Source organism: Apteryx rowi, unplaced genomic scaffold (genome assembly GCF_003343035.1).
Source record: "Apteryx rowi isolate R43461 unplaced genomic scaffold, aptRow1 scaffold_164, whole genome shotgun sequence".
NCBI classification, from domain to species: Eukaryota; Metazoa; Chordata; class Aves; order Apterygiformes; family Apterygidae; genus Apteryx; species Apteryx rowi.
In genome coordinates, this window is record NW_020447908.1 from 174813 (window position 1) to 197248 (window position 22436).

General features: G+C 39.8%; 1 protein-coding gene across 1 annotated transcript in view; it reads left to right on the top strand.

The window, feature by feature from the left end:
• Window positions 1-22436, top strand: part of NRP1 (neuropilin 1) — a 114946-nt gene that overhangs the window by 23653 nt on the left and 68857 nt on the right. The gene's annotated exons all lie outside the window — the stretch shown is intronic.

The following is a 22436-nucleotide window of genomic DNA, read 5'->3' on the forward strand; positions in this document are numbered from 1 at the left end:
GCTGCATTTGAAAAATGCTGGCCTACAGTAGAGCTAGACTTCTTAACGCGCAAGAAGTAGGGCAAAACAGGATGAGGCCAAAATGGGAACTGTATATCACAGGAACTCAGAAAGGCAGGAAGTAACAAAAGAAGTAGAAATTCTTGATTAAAAGTATAATTGTACCAGCTTGTGCAAGAGGATAATGACTTTAAAATGTTGGACTTTGTGCCTGTTCATAATGATAAAGCTATTAAACCATATGTACTGTTCTTAATTCCATTTCTCATGGCAAGTCATTTAGGATCCATATCTATTTTGTCCACTAAAATCTAAGTATTTCTTGAGCAGTATATTCAAACTGTAGATTACAAGCAGTGCTAAGTAGACCAGTGCCAGCCAGGGCTGCTGCACAGTAGTTTATAACATTTCAAAGATTCTGTTTTAAGCCCCTATTTTCAAGGATTTAAATATCAGCCATAAAAATTCACTCCCAGGATGAAAGTCAGCCAAAGAGTGAATATTTAAACATAATTTCTTAACAGAAAAAGGCATCATTTTTGTGTTTCAGAAGGTTTATGTGTAAAAAAGCATGAGGTCTTTAAACATTTTTTGGAGATGTGTAACTGAAAAATAATTCTATTTCAAAAATAAACTCAGTAAGAAATTAACTCTTAAAGCAATCTCTTTGTTGTTTCAGAAAATGAATTATAACAGAGATGGTCACAACCAAGTTACTAAGTTTAAAACCTACTGCTGCRCAGTTGAGCTTGGTCCAACTCTCTGTGTTGATACTGGAAAAAAACCATTTGCTTCAGTGGTAATTAGATCAAATGCTAACTTCCTCATAAGGAAGTTAGTTTCTGGAAGAAAAACTAGGAGCTCAGTTTTGCAATCACAACATTTAGTGAAATGTCCGCCTTTAACTTCAGTCAAGCTGCCTTCAAAGGTACAAAGACAAATTTTCTGCTGGTGTCACCGCAGGTACTTTAGTCTTCCCCGACCGCCTGGTCAGTCTGTCAGTGCTTCTGAACCTGTGCTGTAGGGTGATGGTGCTTCCAGGCTGAAGCTGGTAATCACATATTTTGTAATTATAGGCACATGCCAACAGCAAAGCTACAGCATAAATTGCCATTACCAGATGGTTCAATGTTTCAGGGGGAAAAAATGTTCGTAGCGAATTCTGCAGCAGCTTCCTCAAGTCCTACCCAGCAGGTGATGTTTATGGACTGTTTGTAAGATTTTCACATATGGCATTCTAAAGAGGTTTGTAACTTGTATACTCTGCCATCCAGTTTGTTTATTTTACAAAAATCCCACTCCAAAGGTCAGCCATGTACTGTCTGTCTCAGCAGCTCTAGGCCTAGGGAAAAAATACTGAATGTAATCTCAGCATGGAGCAGTTAAACAAATGTGCTTTTAAACATGGTAGAGATGTTTGTGTCTTGTTCTGATATATCTTAGACCCTGTGTCTCTTGGCTTTAGGCATCATTTAAATGAGAGCACTGTTCTGCACTTCTTTCACATTGAAATGATATATTTGTGTTCTTTTGTGTGGAAATGTCTGTACATTTTCAGCAGCATTCAATTCATGTGAAAGCACACAGGAACCAACCAAGGAGGCAAAGAATATGTGAAAATGAGTGAATAATATTGAAGTGATCATGATGCATCTATTCTTCTTTTCAAAATCTTCAGAAGAAACCCTGCTTTCCTTTTCCAGCTTCCAAGTGGCACAAGAAAGCTCATTTCAAACCCCTTCTAGCCTGACATTCTGCTCTCAGTGTCGGGTTTCCACCTCTGAACCTCCTCTCTTGCATCTGATTCAGGTATCAAGGCCAAACCCAGACTTACTCTCTGACTTTTCTCCTTACCTGATAGCAAAATACCTTCTCTTTTTCTGACCGTATCTGATACACGTACCTGAATAGTTTCTAAGTAAAGAATTTCAGGTGAAATTCAAGTAATGAAAATGCTGCTACTCTGGTCTATAGAATTCATTTTGTGGGTGCAAACTGGGCCTGCACACCCGGAAGCCAGAGATGAACTTTATGAAAATTGTATCCCAAATGTCACTGCAGCTGGGAGTTATTTGTACTGCAAACAAAGTTTTATTTCCTGCAGATGACCAGTGATAAAATTTCAATAATTGACTGTATAGTTGCATCTCTGATTAACATAAGCAATATGAATAGAGGGTAGCTCACCAGGTAATATTATATATACAATACCTGATTTGTGATGTATGTGTATAATCAATTGCAAATTATGTGCCTTTCAAACATCTGCTGTAGTTTATTGTGAGTCTATTATAGGATATCTAATATCAGATATCCAGTAAGACATTACAAGTAAGAAATCCATCACCTCTGTTCTGGCAGCGGGCCTTCTAATTTAAACAGAGGTAATCTATCTTCTTTGTTATATCAAGCCTATGGATTTTGAGATCTGAAGCTTTCTGCTGAACCATCATGAAAATACCTTCACAGTATTTTCATTTCTACCATAATAAACCTCTTTTCTGACCAAGAGGACAAAGCAGCTAGACAGTATCCAAAAATGCTTTAAAACACACATTAGTTCAAAGCCATGAAATAGTGTTACTAGAAAAATAATATGTTTTCAAGTCAAAATCACACCATTATTTTCAGCAGTTGATAATATCACAAGGACTGTTCCTTTTAGAAACAGTATCCAGGAATACAGATTCACTTTGTTCTTAAGAGTCTAACACATGCACTTGGGAAGCAGGATATGCAGTTGCATGCAGAATGCATAGGGTAATGCGTGTTTTCTGATCTTATGCAAGTTTTGTCAAACTGCCGCAGTTTGCACATTCCCCGTTCTTCACTGGAGGAACGACACTGGGAACTGCATCTCAGCTGCAAGCTATAAGGGTAGCTATTAGACATATCTAGTGCTACATGTTAATAGGCACACGAAAGAGGACTTGCATTTTCACTGCTAAGGCTAGGACTCAGTGGGTTAAGTTGAATCCACTTAAATTAACAGAGCTGTGTCAGTTTTCAGCTGCGGTGGAGCTGGAGCAGCAGGACAGGGCACCATGAGAGTCCCACGAGCAGCAAGTCCCAGAAAAATACCCTAAGAAGTGCTCAAATGTGTTTGCAAACCGCAGATTTCAAATTGCTGTTTAAGAGCGCCGATCCATTAATCAGTAGCAAACTCTGAGCACGTTTTTTGCACCTGAGAATATGTTGTTTCATCAACAGAACCTGCATGCCGCCGTCCCCTCCGCTGCCAAGGTCAGCAGCGCTTCGCAGCAGGCACCAGAGGAAAGCCTGGCTGCTGAGCAAAGGGCTTTCCGAGGTTCCCCGTGGGGCACGATGTCTGCCACGGGCCTGCACGCAAGACGGCTGTGGCTCAGTTCCCTTGGAGCTCCTAGGCGAAGCAGAGTGTCATGGTCACGGTTTTTCCCTTTATTTCTCGCTCTGGAAAAAGTTCTGTTATCTCTGTGAGAATGTAACTTAGGCAGAGACTGTGGGATCAGGACCATGAGTTACTCTGTTAAGCCTAATTAACCCTGGGATTCATTTCCACAATACAGAACTAAGGCCAAGAATATAGGTAGCTTTAAGAAAGAAAATGAAGGATTTGCAATGAAGATATAGAGCATCCACAATTACGTTTCATATGATGCAAAATAATTAAGGGATATAAGCCATAATGGTTCAGGGCACAATCCAAGCTCTAACAGATGGGGATACGATTAAATTTCCCCATGGGAAAGTGATTTTGTAATTGTAGAGGTGGGTGTATTCCATTTACTTGTGTATTTATTTTAACTGTGTATTTAGATTTGTATAAACATTAAGGAAAAGCATCAATCTATAACCTCTGGGTATTTTACCATTTCTTTAAAATACAGAAGTAATTGCTGCATACTTCTTAAGGAATAAAAGGGAAAAAAAAAATAAAATCCTCATTTTTCCCCACCCACACATTTCTCTGTGCTCACTTCATATATCCCAGCCCTCAGGTTGCCCCTCCCTCTGCAAAAGCCTGGGAAAAGATTCACAAGCACATGTGAAAAATGATAGTTTCACATGGCTGTACTAGGTTCACATCCTTATTATGTAAATGAGTGGTTTTGGTTTAGGCGTCTCTTTTGTGGTTTTTGTGCAGATGGTTAAATACTTAAACACAGTGGGCCAAATTGCTCCTACTGGAATTTCACTGGCTTTGGCCAAGTTACACCAGGAATCAAAATAGGCCATGGAACCAAAATCTACTTTTGCTTATAACAAAATAGCCAAATGGGTAATGGGATTGCGGCACAGTAGCAGAAAGAAAACCGGGACCATGTGAACCGATTTCCCTTTGTCTGCTCATTAATTAATTACAAAGCTGGTGAGCGATAGCTCTGACAAACCGTGCTTTGCTCCTGTGATCTGCACTTCCTCCAGACAGGTAAACGCCGAGCCGTGTGTGTTGCAGACTGATTAATTAGCCCGAGCAAGTTGTAAAATCTTTAGGAAGCAAGCGGTGTCTGTTTTCTTTTGCACAGGATGCCAAGAGATGTATTTAAAGCATGAGAGTCAAAGGTCAATTTGACATCACGTACTCTAAGAAAGAGCCGTAGCTCGGATTCCTGTTTCGTGTTAGAAATATTGCTTGGGAGCAGTGAAACTATTGTGCTCCATAACAGAAGGAGTGGGATTAATCTGCAGCAAGTAAAACCTTGGTTAAATATTATGAAAAATGTTGGAACTATAAGATCACTTAAGCAAAGTAACAGGCTGTCAAGGGAGACAGTCAAGGCTAGAAGTGACACTTTTCTATCAGAGATGGTTTGGAGGATAATTAATAGGTATTTCTCGGTGCCTGGGGGAGGGGCACGCTGCTCCGCTAGAGGTCTCTGCCAAACCAGAGGAGCCTGCGAAGCTAGCAGACATGCTGAGATTTAATGCGTATGTACAGATAAAATGGAGCACTCTGGAAAGAGTGTTCCAGCCTCTTCTCAGCTTGTCTAACATATTCTAAATGTAAATTGAATGCAAATCCTTTGAGCTGCTCCCTACAAACCAGTTTACAATCTCCTACACTAAATCTGACCCACTGGAAATATAAGGGACCATAATAATGGTGCATATAATTCTTTCAAAGCTAATTGGGTTACAGTGAAAAAGTCTGCTCCAATCTCTATGATTTCCTATGCTCATTTCATATTTATTTTCACCAATTTCTTATTAATATACCTATATTTTGAACCAGTTTCTTTCACTATCGAAGTTAATGACTGTATTAATGCTGCATACAATGAGAAAATGCATAAGCTGGATGTGTGGCTGAAGTTCTAAATATTCTGTTAAGGTTTTTATCTTCAGATTGTTCAGGCTTATCCGCTTGCACTGAAACAGTGATAATAACACTTCTTTCTTTCTGTCTTTACTCTGGAAAGATAAAATTTGTCATTTCCTAGCATTATATCCAAGTGCAGCAAACTGCAAAACAAATGCATTACCTCTAAATTATTTGGGGGGACAGTGTGTGCTAAATTCATTTTGAAAATCAGGTTGCAGGAGGTTAAATCTCAGTCCCTAATTCGTGCCAGCAAAACTGGCAAATCATATTAACAAAGTGCCAAGGAATTATTGCCTTGATAATAACAGAAAATTTGAGCCTGGCAGTTTTATAGATTAGCCTGTGTCTAAAAAGCCTATTTCTTTCAAAAAGCTTTCATAAAGGTTGTTTTCCACCATTTCCAATGGAATGGTGCTTCATAAAACCACCCATTCATTTTGCCCACTAATAGGGGTTTTGGCAAAATAAAGTGGGGCATAGGCAACATGAAATTTAATCCATAGCCTTCCATCTACTGCACCCTACAGAGGCACAACCCAGGGAACCAGAATAAAGAGACCAAAAGGCTTTAAAAATGTCAGCCAACAGGATCTTATTTAAATTATTAGGTGAGATGCCCTCTTTCTTTTAACAATAGCAAAACATATCACAAAGCCTGTTTTCCTCTCTCCCTTTTATGCCTTTTATTCTTGACAGGCTGGTACAAATTGCATGTAGAAATTGTATTTCTGCTTTCCAGCATCACTATGGACAACATCTGAAAACATGAGCATGTCTTTGTAAAACTTAATGTAATATTCAAAGGTATTTGAATCATGTAGAAGCTGAAGGATTTGTAACAGGTTCTTAACCAGTATTGACTGAAATGAAACTAATTTGATGAAAAAACAGAAACCTGCCTTAGGTGAAGCTGATAAGCACTTAGGGAATATAAGAAGGCTTATCTGTAATTCTGTTAAGTGATTCAACTTTAAGAATTGCGCATTTCTCATTCACATACACATGCTAAGAGGGTTTTTGAGTTTACAACAATTGAAATTGTTAAAACCATAGAAGAAGAGATTTTTTGTTGTTATTTGTGTTGGCTTAATTGCAGAAAGATAGATACTGTCCCAACTTGATGTCATACTACAGAACAGTAAAACCTTTCGCTAAAGCTCGATGTCCAAGCCCTGTGCTGCTAAACCCTTGCTCACATGAGTAGTCTCACTGATGTCAACAAAACCAAGGTTGTACAGTCTAATTCTTAAAGTGTTTCATGAGCATATCAATTCTTGATACTGCCATTCTTATCTCGAATTTGGTAAGGTGAAGCATATGGCCCAGATGAGAGACTGGCTGAAAACTAAACTTCTTTGGGTTACTGGGTAATTCATGGGTAGTGGATACTATTGTTTTAATGATGCACCAATCAGCTAAGACTAATGTGCTTAAAATGAAAGAAATTTTAAAAAAAGTCATCAATACACACACATGGTTAATTACCGCACTTAACACAGTTTCACCATCCTTCCCAATTACGGATTTGCATGTCCCTGTGTCTGTGTGTACGAAGGGAGGACTGAACTGAGGAAAAAGAAGATCTCTGCACCAGTAACTATGTAGAACTGTTCTGTCATCCTTACTTATGTTAATGCCATTCAGATTCTTTTACAGAATAACATAGATACTGCAGATTAAGGAAAACAGGATGGGCTATTTTTAGGATTCAATTCGTATAAAACTATTTTGTTTACTTTATTGCAGCTCTCTGATTTTCTGCTCATAAAGTATCTTGGTTTAAGGTAGACGGGCAAGGGACTGCAAAACTGAAGTGAGCGGGCCTTGTGGCCTCAAGGATTAAAAGAATCAGGAGACAAAATGTGTGTTGGAGAAGAGCAAGCTTAAGCTCTGGCTTTAATGGGAACTGGTCATGCTGGATGACAGGAATTTCACATTCAGAATGATGCGCTGACTTGAAGCATTTTGCTCTTCCTCTAGTGCTGCCCTAGGTGTCTGAGACAGTTCCTACACTGCAAATAGAGGGAGACTCATTTGTAACGTGACAGACTCATGCAATGGCTGGCAGGGAATATCATTAACCTCACAGTTCTTGATATAACTGAAGAGGCTTGGGATCTGTATGGGAGACAAGTCTGAGAATTAACAGCCTCATTAATCAAATCACAATGTTTTGACAATTTCATGGAGTGTATGTAATCTATCCTGTATACAATTTGGCTAAGACTTTTACGCAATAAGCCATTTCTTGCAGTAACTTTATGTGAAAAGCTCCACCCAGGTACAATTACCTTATTGGATAATGCTGACTACCAAAGGGTAGAAAAGCTTAATCAATTGAATCTTGAATAGGAAATACTGCCAGGATTGTGAAGGACATAGCACATCTCCTTGTTGCCTATGCTATTTTACTGACTGATGCGTAATCACCATAATCACTTATTTAGAAAGTCTGGAGGAAAACTGGCCAACTGCTCACACCTGACCTCAGGTGCAGGAAATTCCCCTCTTCAAAGAAGAAATCCTTTGAATACATTCACCTGATTTGTTTAGTCAAGAATGAAACAAGCGTGGATAACACACCAGYGCTCATACTCTGACAACTCATTCTCTGGAGCACAGCAGCAGCATGCTCAGCACAGACTGGTTCAGGGCTAACTTCTCTTGGAGAATGAGTAAGGCACAAGGGCAGCCCTGCCCCTCTATGGAAAGCCATCTCTGGTCTGAAAAAAGCAACCTGGAAACCTTGAACCATGACTAGGGATTTATCTGATGGTCAGAGGAGCCTGGAAAACCCTTGGTGAGCCCTCTCAGGGGGGTTTTGCCAGTTTGCAGATAAGACCTGGGCCCTTCACATCCATTACGGGTCCCTCAGATGTCAATCATCTTCTGCTTGAAAACCAGCTCTCCTCCAAATGCTTTAGTCTTCAGGCTCCTTGCAAGTAAGTACCCATTTTAAGGAGCTTAGGGACATGTGGTTGGTGGCCTCTTACCACATCTAGGGATTTATATGCAAGACTGTTAATGCCTTTGGATATTAAGTGTGTAATCCCTGCAATCTAGACAAGGCTACATACCCAAGTATTTCTGGGTTATAAATATTGTTTGTTATCATGTACTTATTAGCACATGATATTAGTGGGGTTTCATGTAGTGTCAAGAGTAGCACAATGCTGTATTTTACTACAAACATTTTGAAGTGGAGACTCAAAAAGTATATAGTTTTGTAAGTTCCTTTGTCCTTGCTGCTCATTGTCCATACATAAAGATAAAAATTGTAAGCCCACGCTAAAAAGGGTTAGGAGCAAGAATGCAGTACTGTCAGGTATGTTTAACTGTTTACAAAAGACACTTTAAATCATAGAACTAATGATGGTGTCACTAGTATTGTAGCCATCTCAGTTCATCTGATGCTTTCAAACTCTTTCAGGGAAATACCAATATCTGATTTTCCAGACTGGGAAACTGAGGCACTGGAAAGTTAGCTGACACTCAGGTTCACTGGATAGTGGTGGCAGAGAAATAATGCCGGTGTCTTTAGTGTCCCAGTCCAGTGCTCTGCCCACTTTCTCCCATCATCTTTTGCCAACTGCAGTGGCACACCTAAATGACCTAAGCCCCATAGTACTGAGAGCTATCTGGGTTCACTGTGTTGACGGCATATGAAGGATGAAATCTCAACAGTCTCTTTAATCTCCCTACCCCGTGGTTTGTTGGCTAGTGTGCGAGGAGCACAGAGCTGTAATGGCACAGGAAGCTAATGGGCACCTGAGCAGGTGACCCGCGCGGCATGACGTTCCTGCACCTTCTTTTCCAGCACACCTTCCTTCCAGGCTAAGGGGCTCCCTCAAAAGCTGGTGACTCTCAGTTTCCAACCTGCCACATGTCAGACAGCCATGTCCAAGCTGCAGTCAAAGACATGACTAAGGGATGCRTTAGGATGCCAAAACTTTGTCCAGTTAAGTAGTGGCAAAGCTGCGGTGGCATGGGTTTTATTGCCCTAGGTGGGAACCTGGCACATTGAAGAAAGGCTATGACATAAGTACCTCAGGTAGTTAAATAAAACTAGTTCAGGCATGTGTCTCTGTGCTGTAGTCACATCTCTAAATGCAAGAATAGCAATTTTTGGTGGAGGTTATCACTGCTCTGAGTATCACCTTTAATGTGATCTTCCCAGAGCATAATGCTACAAAGAAACCTTACTCAGATTCCTTCCAGCTGATATATCCTTTTGCTGCTGATAATAGGAGGCTCTTCCATGATCTTTATTCTTATGGGAAAAAGACAATCCTTCATCAGGTCCTCTCTTCTCCCTCTGCTAGTTCTGATTTTTGTGAATTCCCATGTGGAATTTTCCCAAGGGAAGGGACAAAAGTTTGAAATATTTCTCAGAGTTGCCTGGCTGATGTGGTTCCTCAGTTAGACATGTGGCAATCATGCAAGGCAGGGAAAAGATACTTCATGGTAGCTGTTTTAGGAGAAACGTGCAGTAAATGAGGAAAAGCTGAAATACGGGATGTTATATGCCAAATATGTGAAAATTCAATTCACTGGAGCTGTTTCAGGAATCTGTTCATCTSAACATGTGTTGTTACTGTGAGTCAGGCAGAATTTTCCTTCAGTAATATTCTGTTAGTCTCTTAACATCCTTTTGTGCTGAAAGAAAGACAGACTGACTTTACAGTGCCTGTGAGACCAAGTTCAGGTTAAAGCTAATGAAGAATGTATACATTTAATTTTTTAAAGGTTTTTTCTGCATGTTTCAGGAAAGAGGGGGGATTATTACCATTTCACCCCTGTAATAAAAAACAGGATCCTGTATCTTGGAAATGTTTACAATGTAACAAAATGAGGTTATGTTATGTTGTAAAATTTTAAAGAGAACTATGCAATGACACCTAGGCTCAATGGCATGAAACACATGAGCCGTTCAAACTGGAAGGAGTTGTATGTAAAAAACAATGAAAATAATGTTTCAGTCTGAGAAAAATAAGTGCTTTTAATAAAATGTTCAAGATCCCTCCCAACTATACATCCTCCCCCCACCAAGTACAAACCGTTTTATTCAGAAGAGGGAATGACCATAGCGCGTATGTCATCTGGCTCAAGGGCGCGTAGGATGCTATTTTTTACAGTCATGATATTTTGGCACTGAGAGAGCAAAACAACAGGTTTCCCTTTAATTAGCGTGCCACAAGTTGTGGCCAGTGCCCGGCTGTACCCCTAGTGGAGGGCAGGATGCTGCAGAACCTCACGTTGTGGCCGGCCGTGCACCCCGGGCGCTGCACGGCCGCAGACATGGCACAGGGAGGGCTCTGCAACAGCAGCGTGGAGCCTGCACTGCCAAAACGAGTCCCTCATCCCTGTTGTGCAAGCCAGACATCTCCRCAAGCCAGCTCAAGGGACTTGAAGTGAGGAAAGGGATGGGGCATTATCTCATTTCCTTCCCAGACTTCCTACTACTGTTTTGGGCAATTTATACCTTGAAGAATGCCTAAAGCAAAAAAACCTTGTTCTCTCCAGTGTGCCAAAAACTGTCTTTTCCATTATTAGACTGCAAAGGAAAGCATGGCGTATCTTGCTCAGATTCTCTTCGCATACAAGAGAATCTGGCCCAAATATATTTCACGGCTTGTCTGTCTTGGTTAGCGTGTTGTTTGCTGTGAGTGAAGGAGAGGAAAGAATCAATGCTTAATACCACAGAACCTTACAGAGATTGTTCTTATATGCTTATCACTACTAAGTAGACAAACAAAAGTAAAAGCATTAATAGATACCTGACTAGAAGTATAAATGAAACAAAAGCTATCAAATCAGGATTTTATCCATTTAATTACAGAGTAGGTGTTTTTGCCAGCCATGTAATGGTTTATTGCCTTTCAAGGCTTATTTATTGTAATCAATTAATGAAGACTTAGAGCACCATTCTCTTATGGGTAACAAAAGAAATGAAGCCGCAACATCATTTATGTTTGTAATTCATTGAGTTGCTACAGGTCCCCTTGATATTTGAGATAGTACATTATCATAACTACCTGTCACATTATCCCTTTGCCTGAGTAGAAAACAAGGACAGAAGCTGGACCCATGAAATGCAGAAGACAGCACTTCTTCATCACTATCCCCTGGCTTTTTGGACTCAGTAGCAGCCCATTCCTGAACACTGTGTAGTTTTCTAGATGACATACCTAGAAGCAGTCAGGACAAGGATGGAGAGAGTGTTTCCAGGAGAACATTACTGTTGTCCTCCAAAGCAGCAATATGTGCATGTGTTAGTCCTGAATTAGGTTTTGCATTGCGCTGATTCCAAAGGCAGGAGTCATCTCACAGCCCTGCAACTCCAAACAGGATTTGACTTTCCCTGAATATAGATCCAAATGCTCAGCAGATTTAAGAGAGTATATCCCAAGCAGTTACACTGGGGAGGGAGGAAAAGGAAGGGGAAAGAAAGACAAACTCTGTCCCATCTAATGAATTCTTCCTTGACATATGTGCAACTCCCACTGGTGATTTAAGCTGGTGTATTTATGCAGTATGGTCTCAATTATTGAAGTCCATGAGCTGTGTATGTGAGTTTGTGTTGTGTGTATGTTCGTTATTCTGCTTGCCTTCACAAATAAGCATTTAGTATCAGAAGAAAGCTATGCAAAATTCCTTAGGTGACACTTCTGAATTCTGGCAAGTTTTAAACTTTTTTGTTTTAAAATAGCTTAGGCCAATCCACCTCTGATGCAACTCCACTAAACCCTGTAAATTTATACCAGGGATGATGCTGATCTGCTGTGTATGTTTTCCTTTCTGTAAGTCATTATCACATGCCTCTGTTTCTAAGAAAGACTTTTTTATGAGAGGTGGATCACTGGGGTGGTTTTTTGCATGCCTGAATTGCCCCATGCTCCAGCCATAACAATGCAGTTTCACTACGCTCTGGGTCATACAGCTGACCTCAGCTAACAAGCTGTTCCTGGTTTTAGGCTACTGGGAATGTTTATTGGCCACTGTTTTCCTCCATTCTAAACACATAGTTATTTCTCAAGGCCTATATAAATCATAAGGTCACAAAACTCATAAAAACTGTGACATTCTCTGTGACACAGGTTATAAATGAACTAACTTCAGGCTTAGCAACTTTAAACATCTTTGGTATATTTTATCATAACAGAATTACATTCACTGAAGTTAAATATACTTTTTAGTTCAATGATGCAATAAAATGGTAATAAATTGCTCAATGGGACAAACTTTTATATACTGATGTTTCAAATGGGTACAATTTAACTGTGAGCTCCATTACAAGCACAATGTACTGTAATTTTGTACTAAACTGAGCTTAAGAGAAATAGCGATCTGTTTATAATAAATGTTAAGTATCCACGTACTTTATAAGAAAATGATGTTGAGGATGCTATTGAATTTCTCAGTGTAGATTTCAAGAGCATTAACTTATGGGGAGGGCTGTTCTAACATGCTGGACTGACACTCTGATGCATGCAAAACCAAGTACAGCTATGAGGATACACACTAAGTTATCGATAGGGGTTTTATTCATAAGGTTTATACTGAGATTGCCCAACATATTGATAGATAAGAATTGGTAGCAGTTACTATAGTTGAGTTTGCATAACGCTTTCCACTCTAATTCCCTGTTCCCATTTGTTTTAGTCGTTTTGAATGTAACATCTTTCAGGCTGAAAGTTTCCCAAGCTTGTTCTCTGCTTGGGAATGTACTTCTTTGAAAAGACTGAGCTAAAATGATTCACGTCTTTTTTAGTATAAAGAATACAAATATATACACACACAGACAAGCAGACATACATGTATACGCATGTTCCCATTACAAAATAGAAGAAGGAGAACCGTGGGACTTTTTCAGGCAGCTCTTCAGCCACACTTACTGGCAATAGAAGCCCAAAATTTGGAAGCACCCTCCTTGCCCTGCTCTTGTGAAATATCACTTATATGCCACAAAGCCGTGGCTTCTTGAAAGTTGCGTCTATGCATATTACTCATGCTGCTTCAGGGCTGTTTGCTGAAATGGCAGCGTACACAGCCAGGTGATTCTGTGCAGAGATACCGGCCTGCCAGCAAACGCGCAGGCATGTATGTCAGTGCGCTGCCTCCGAACTACAAATGCTTCTTAGTCAGCTCGGTGCCTTGGGTGCCAGAGAGGGCTTCTAGGTGCTCTGGCCAGACGCTTTCTTTTTCCAAGTTTATATTATATGAAAGAAGTAAGGAGGGATGGTTTTCATCTCTCAAGTTTTACAACAGACTGCTGAAGATCTTCTCAGCATTATGATAATATTTAGCTAATAATTCCACACTTTTCGAACACGCTAGGAGACTTTGTTTCCAAGCCAGCGAGGCCTTGAAATTTTTGATCTTCTTTTTATAATTCAAACTTTTCTTTGATGATAACTTAAGAAAGTCTGTGTCTCCTCATAAAAGAACAGAAAAAGCTTTAATATGTGTACATGATTAAGCACTTACAAGTCAAAAATGTCAGCAGTGAGGTTATATGTTCTCCAAAAACTCTGCTTCTTTGTAAGTATGCATTATACTATAGACTAGTTGTGTGATTACATATGGTTTTTAGATACAGTTTCAGCAAAAATCAATGCACTCATTTACATGTGTCACATCTTTTAGGCAAGAAAATGCATAGGAATCATTTATATCAATGTGATATGTATATGAAGACACAGTAGATTTTTCACTTGGCCAGTGGTCTGCCCAAAAGGAATGTGATGCAATAATCAGGACAGAGGGAACGATGTTGAGTTTTGAATGCCTAACACTGCATCATTAATACTCTCTTAATATAGTTCCTAAATGGAAATAACTGAATAAATACCCATCATTTTACTACATTGACAGAGCTTCAGAACATGGTTGTCATGGAAGAAAATTGCATAACTTCTGTTCTAAAGCTGATATGTATGTCTGCAATTTCCTTTCTCCTTTAGCCTCTTTTAGTTTCATTAATTATGGGTGTTGCTCAGAGAGGCTATAGACAGCCCACAGGGGTCAAATATTTGAGTTTCAAAAGCGTGGAACTTATTTCATGTTCTGAACTTTCACAGTTTCTGTGAAAAGCTAATGTCTATCTAATACTTTTAAAAGTCAAGTTCCTAAGGTTATGATTAATATATCACATAGATCCCAACAGGATAATTACAAATTAATCAGGAGTTCAAAACTCCCGAATGGAGTGCTATAAGGTTGCCATCACTTTAAAGGATTCTTTTTCTGTTTTCAGGGAAAGAAAAAGAAATTACAAAAGATTCTGATCTTGGCTCGGTGCAGCCTGTTCTCTGTTCTTTAGGTATTCAGGGATGCAAAGCTGGAGGTTCCATAACTTACCAATTAAGACAGCTTTTTAGTGAATTCGGCAGTACATTCTAACAGCACTAATCCAACCACAAATCATTAAACTAGTTAGGCACGTAAAAACAATGCTTAATGGATATAGTGGCATACAGAGTGTCTGACTCCTTGCAGCAGCAGGAGTGCATGTGTATGCACGAGTATCTCTGTATGTAAGTCTAGTTCTCTTACAAAAATCACACAAATGTATTTGATTTTTAACAACTGTATTGCGTGAGACTTTGCAGCCCCTTCTCACAGTCGTTCTTTGGCTTAAGAAAACTTCCAAGTTTCAAGCCGCTGTTACGGCGTTTTATCTGAAACCCATAGAAGCTGCTAGGAATCTTTCCATTATTTCAGGAAGAGCTGGATCAGGCTCTTCCATTTAAAGCACTTTTTATCTGGCTCTCCAGATTTTGTTCCTGGCTGTTTGTAGAATTTCTGGAAGACTGTTGGTGTTCGGTCTGTGCACAGATGCACAATGAGAATGACAACTTTACTCAGAGGAATGTTGCAAAGCTTCACTTATAAACAGATTCGCATACTTGGATGAAGTTGCTCAGCTAACGAGAAGTTTTCTGATTGATGGACCTCTCTGGGGAGGTCAAAAAAACAAAAACAAAGCTATATAATTGAGTTTTTCTGAACTGTTTTTTAATGAATTTTGGAAATAAATTTTTTGGCTTGCAAGAGCCTACTCATATGCAAGATGACCATCCATGCTATCTTCTCTCTCTATCTTATCATTCACAGTATCTTCCAGATCTAACTATGTTTCCTCAGTGGTTTAACACCAAAGTAAGGTGTAGCCCTCATACCTGAAATATTACATATATATATATATATATAAAATGTAAAACTGGAAGTATAGAGAGCGATAAGAAAATTAGTTAAAAAGAAAGAAATGGATTTTTTCCCAGTTTCTTAAGCATTTAACTTGCTCAAGGTAGATAAAGTAACTATGAAACAATGAGTAAAAATTAGACTGCATTTTATTTTGTGAAGAACACTGGAAAGTTGGCAAGAGGTAAGATTTTGCAGTGAAATAGGGAGGTGAACAAGTTGTAAATGACTCTAATATCTTCCAGATGGCATATTTTACTTGGGAACTGAGTTTAGAGTAATTAGAGGCATGTGAATTTCCTATAAATACTAAACTTCACCAGTTTGACATTAGAAAGCTCCATCGTCTCTGAAGTCTTTAAACTGCTAAGTGTTTCTTTTTCCCCCACTTAAAGTGCAAGATGTGGATTTGTAAATTTGTCTTACTTGACAGACAGAAACCTTTTTCCATGAAAAGATAGCATTTTTCTATGCCAGAAAGTTATGAACTGAAGTTCCCCACTAAAGAGGCTTAAAATTGATAGTTTCTTCCCAGAAAAGGTTTTCATTTTTATTTACTAGGATCATTATATTATAATTTATTGCACTACCTGGCAAACAATGAAATCATTGGAGTTTGCCCTAACTTCAAGATTAAATCTTCTCATTGGTAAAATGTTTTTTGCAGACAGATATGCTGAATAACTTAGCAGATGAATTTTGCTTTTACTTCCCATAGGACATTGAAATACTTAAATGGCAAAACCTGGTGCACAGCTTCTGATTCTTCCTCATTTTGTGCATGACATTATTACATTCATTCCTGGGGTGAATCCTGATGTTCACATTTCTGTTGAAGAATTTTCCAGGTTTTATTTGATGTAAATAGAACAGGACTAAGTAAATACAAGGAAAAATATTCTGTCATCACTCACCCCATTTATCAGTGTAAACTGGCTTAGATCCATTGACATAAAGGGGCTAATCTCATTTGCAGCAGCTAAAGATCTGTCTACTGTTCTCAGTGGAGCAGTAYAGATAAAAGTGCAGATATAATCTTGCTTGTTTAGTTTAGATCTTCAGTTCTGCCAGTCCCCGATATTCAAAACCCACAGGCCAAATGACCAGAAGCGTGTGATAAGATAAAGAATAATCAGATTTTTAAATAGTAGTGATTATTTTTATTACTTCTCAGTTTTGCACTTTTACCTTTGGTCAAGGTACGTTGCATTTCAATTTTCTCTACCTTGCAGAGAATTAAAAGCTTAGTTTTTAAATGAAAGATCAAATCGTGAAGTATTAGACAATTCCAGAAACCAGTGTAATAACAAAACTGTTGCTAGCATTAGTCACAATCAACTGGTTACAGTGAGTAACTGTAGATCTTCTTCAATGTCTTTGTTACATCTTTTCTCTCTTTCACTACAGCCTTGTCTTCGTACTAAAATAGACCCTCACTAGTTCATTCTTAATGGAGACCCACTAATGGCATTAGTAAATTACTGAACAGTGGCCAAATCCCAATGGCCTTATTCCCAGAAATCTCTTAGGTTGACAGGACCTTTGTATGAGTAACTTCAGTGAGTTTTGGCCCTGGGTGAAGGCCATAAAAACACCAGCTTCTGACTCGCAAAAGACTAACGGAAACAAAAGACCCCCAGACTGACAGGGATTTCAATAAGCTACAAATCATTAATCAATTGCAAATTACTTAATTAAATATCCATCACCTTAGAGGACTGTGGGGTTCAGATGATACGCTGTCTCTCTGAGGGCGCTTGATTCCCCGCATATCCGGCCCAAGCAGAACCAGCGTGACGGGTTCCTGCCGTAGGCGCTCCTTCCCACCTCTGTTCTTCTCGTGGAGATTACGCTGCCTCTGCGGGGCCTGTTCAGCTGCGTGAGTGTCCATGCTCTGAGAAATGTTCTGCAGGGTGTTTTAATAGATTTTAAAAAGAGAAAAAAAACATAAAAAAATTGGTGACTTCTCTCATCCTGTCAAAGGCACATCCACCCAAACGATTGATTTGAGAGGATGGAGGAGGCTGAGACCTCCGTTGGGAAGACAGAGGTGGGTGTTGGGAATGAGCAGCTAGGCAGGAATTTGTCATGCAGGACAACGTGACACCACACACACCTTGCATCCCAGTGGAAGGGGCTAAAAAAGCAATTAAATCTTTTTTTCCCTGCAATTCCCAAGCTATTCGGTGCTCAGGGAATTCTTATGTCCCCCTTTGGACTGGTGGTTTGTACCAGCTACAGCAGGCACCCAGGATCCTCTGAGGGCCATGTGCTGTCTTAATCACCATCAAAGTGTGCTTTCAGCTGCAGTAGGCCCTTGGCCCCTCGGGGGGCTGCGTGCCAGGCATGCCCCTGTGGCTGGCGTGAGAGGCAGTATATCCCCTCCGGTGGACACCACTCTGAGAGTGCCCTCCGCCTGGGGAGCCTGGTGGGTACCACGGGGGAGGCTGCTGCCCCTTCCAAAACCCATGGGATGGGCAACCAGTCCAGGAAACAGGAGTCTCCAGAGAGCAGCCAGGCTGTGTGAAGGCTCTGAGGGAGAAAAATCTGACAGACGCTGAGGTTAAGGGCAGAAAAGCAACCTATCTGGGGTTATGCTTAATTTTTTTTTAACAGCATGTACTTGTTTTTCTTGTTGCTAGTAAACTGGGATTAAGGTTGGTATCCCTTGAGTGCCTGCAGTTCTTAAGCTCTTAGCTCTGGGATACAAATTGCCTTGTGTCACAAGTGCTGCAGTAAATCCCATACTGCTAACCATCACTCGCTAATGGGGCACAAATCCACAGTGCAGAACAACTTGAAACTCTTTGTTTAAATTTCCTGTTGCAGTGCCTTCTGTTCAGCTAAAATGGAGCTGTGCGAGGAATAAAAAAATTCTTTATGTCCAGGTGAAAGAAACAGACATACCAAGAAACAAATTCTCAGAACCACAGATAGTCGGAGCAGGGTGGATAATCGTAGCAGGGAGAGACTTAGCAGCCTGGTGGAAGTGGAATTGGAGAGGTGAGAAAAACAGAGAGGTGCAAACTCTTTCCAGCTCTTAGCAGCTGAATAACCAAAATACCCATAACCAGCCTACAGATGCATGCAACAGTTGGCTGCAGAAAAATATGGCATGTTCAGATGTGAATTATAGCTGTGTAGGTTTCACTGATTGTTTTGTGATATAAAATGGCAGATATTTAGATTTCAGTTGTGTTCTGCTGTGTCCTGGAAAGGAATGCAGTGAACATTCAAGGCATAAGATCTTGCTGCCTCAATAACAGGAAAATCTGTAGAAGCTGAGCATGCCTTGGTACAGTGGCTGACTTCAGCAGCAGGCAATGCTTTGGAGCAGTTTCACTTTATATATAGCATGCTGTGGTGCATTTCAGGGGTCACCAGCATATTCAGAACTCAAAACAGACATAAGCACTGTAATCACCTACTAGAAACTGGAAATGAAGAATTCACCAAAATCAGTATCTTGCAGCTTTTTATGTTTTTCATTGCCCGGTGCCCTCTTTTATAGGTATAACTTGGCCTTYTCCTTGAAGCCATAACTTAATGCTTTCCAGAAAAAGAACAAGCTTTTTGCAATTCCTTCGAGAACTCGTAGAGGAATTCTAGATTCACTCATCATTCCAATGGGGATTTTTCCCAGACATTGTTTTACTGAACCATAAAATCAGGACTGTCTAGTAATAGCATGTTCAGGCAGTGGCAGGGAGGAGCGGGGGGAGTGCAAGCTCTCTGCAGAGCTTTTCCACAAGCTTCCACTCGAGAGAGCCACGTACAGCCCTCGCGCACCACAGAGTGCTCTGCTGCAGCACTAGCAGAAAGGGAACAGAACTGGGATATCCAGAGAGACCCAGGCAAGTAAAAAGAGAATGTTTTTTGCAGCATGGTATGTTGCCTTAGCATAGGGCTCCAAGAAATATCCACTGATTACCCACTGTTACGGGCAGGCCTTTCCTGTTTTCGCACATGAACTCGTGCTGGGCTCTTTCACCTGCAACTTGAACTAATGGTTAGCGCCATGTTTATATTTACATCTCTGTGCCATAAACCCTAAAGGACTATAACATTACAAGAAATATTTGCCACACCATTGGCAGCAGTAACTGAGCAAAAAATTGCCAAGTGGGAAATCCGAATTTGCAAACTCAGCCTTCTGGGCTGCACGCCAAGGCTGTCTGGGCGCTGCGGAGGTGACACATTCAGTCTCCTCGCAGGGGTGCCAGCGTGCCAGCTGTGTCCCTGGCACGGCACCTTCTCCTGACAAACTTACGGAGGAGAGCTGGTACCAAGTCCAGAGGGAGAGGCAAGCTGCTTTCTGAGCTTCCTTGGCAGCAGCTCCAGTTTTGAGTTGTGACTGTACTTCCTATTTACGAGAACAGTTGTTTGCGATACACTACGGTCTCTGGTAAGATTTTGAAAAGTCCAAAAATGACAGCAGGACTTTGGTTTTCAAATATAAACCAGTAAAATCCAGAGTAATTTGATTTCCCCAATAAAAAGGCACTACACCCATTTACTGCAGTCCAGATATCGTATGTTGCTGCCAGTGTGGGAGAATCCAAATCCATTTGTTAGTTGCCAAGTGAAAGATGTGATCCGTAGAATATGAAGATTGTAGGGCTGATCTCTAAACCTTTCCTTTTTCAAATCTTGCTTCATACCTCTTGTCTCACAGCTAAGCTTCTTTTCTGACCATATGTAATTTTTCAAAGCAAAAGGAAAAGAATAGAAAAAATCCTCCCATCTTCAGTGGGTCTGTATGAGCTGTAACTTGCAAGACGCATTAGAAGACAGCCTTTTAGTAAGCAAATTGTATCATTTTCAACTGCACAGCAGCCAAAAAAACCACTGTAAATTACAATTCTGTCATTATAAGGGACAATGGAAAGGTGCAGGCAGGCTATAGATACAGGCGAGGAAACTCAGGAAAGTGACAGAATTTACTTTGAATATTTTTTGCAGAATATTTCTTCATATAATAGCAGAATTGGTACTTACTAGTCAATGTTTTTTTGGCTGTATAAAAGAGATGTAGTAAGATCATAGATAATTGTTTATTTTTCAAAGCGTAGCAGAAGAAAAATGCTGAATTCACACCCTTGTTTTTTCCTTTATACAAGTATTAAAAAGGCATGTTAAAAATTGATTAGCATTTTTTATTAAAATTGTTTATATCATTTAATAATTCAGAAGTAGGGTTCTTCTTGATAATCATTTGAAAATTCAGTTGTTGTTGAGGCTTGAGCAGTGAATGGTGACAGGGAAACTGGTGAAGTAATAACATCAGAGACAAGAGCAAAGGCTGTCATTCAGATTCTGAAAGGGACTTAAATGTCTGAATCCTACTAGTTTTGGGTGGTGTCAAACACACAAATAACCTTAAGTGTCTGCTCTTGAACTAGAAGAAAATTCTTTGAATCAGAGTATTTAAAATGCTCTGGTTTTATGTAATTACTCTTTCTCTTTAAGGATCATTAATTATTTGGAGAAAGGTTGTCTTGTTAAAAACTCTCAACACTCATTTTTTTCCCTAAAGTCTGAAAACTAGCAGCCTGCATCCTTGAATATATCCAACAGGTCTTCTGGGGAACGTAGCTCTGATGTTCTTAAGCATATTTCGGAAGGCATAAAACCAAAGAAAAATAATTCTGAGATCTTTTAACAACTCCCCTCCCAACTTTCAGATCCTTTTATATATATAATCATAAAAGACTTATAGAAAGGACAGAGATCTAATTAAAAAAAATGCAGCTACTTAAAGCATCTGTAAAATTATCTCAGAAATGAACAATTCCTCTTTGTATTTCCATCAGTTTGAAATGGGACAGTGAAGCTAAGTAGTTGAGCAATTGCTACTAGAAAAATCAAGTACATAAGAGGAAATGCAGTTAACACAATATTTCACATATGTTAATGCTTACAGTTCCATCAGCGTCAGCTTTATTTTCTACTTGATATACACCAAAGCTGGCATACAATTTTAACTGATGAGGTAATGTCATTTTTAATTTAAAGAGCCTTAAGCCGTCCACTTTAACTAGTGATATCATCTTTGCATTCATCTCATGGGACTTCATGTAAACATAAGTAATGTGCCCTAGACAGTTTGGAATAGGGTTGTTAAAGATGACATTGGTCATCATGAAGACATTTTTTTTTCCTTTGATCTCTTTAAAAATGTCAGATACACTTTATTGTACTGTCAATATTAGCTCTTCCTTGTATATTAATATTCTCAGGACATTTCAGTGAACATAACAGTAGAATAAAGGTCTAAACAAATTAATGGCAACATTTGAATGTCAGTTGTAGTAGGAAAATTTAAAGTAAAGGAGATTGTCTGGCTAACAGCTACTTGTTAAATAAAACGGCAGCATGGCTGAAACACAAAGAAATACGAGCAGAGAAAAGCCTTTCACTGCAGTCGGAAAGAGACCCACAGCAAAACCCAAACTCTGAACATCACCGCATTTTAGGAAGAGATGAATCGCTTTCTACAAGTTGTGTCTGTCCTTCTTCTTGTCCAGGGTTGAGTAAAATCATCTGCAAAGAAACTTTAAAAACAGACCTGTCTCTGCACCTGCAGCTTGCGCCTCTCCTTGACTATCATTCTCATTTGTATTCGCTCAGCTGGCTCAGTGCACCAAGCCGCTGGGCACTCCTTCCTCCTCCCGAAATCAAATCTGTGAGACCGGACCCTATATGCTGGCATTCCTCGTCGCAGAGCTGAGGAACGTTAACATGACTGTTGCTCCCAGGCAAGCTTTTACCGCTAATCATTATTGCACATTTTTACTTTTTCTTGTAAATTCCTGAAGACTCAAGCAAGTAACCAGAGGAGGATTTAGCCCAGACTATTCAATAATCAAACCCTGTACAAGTATGATGAATATTGCAGCATGGTTCAAAAACCTAAACAAAGATGATT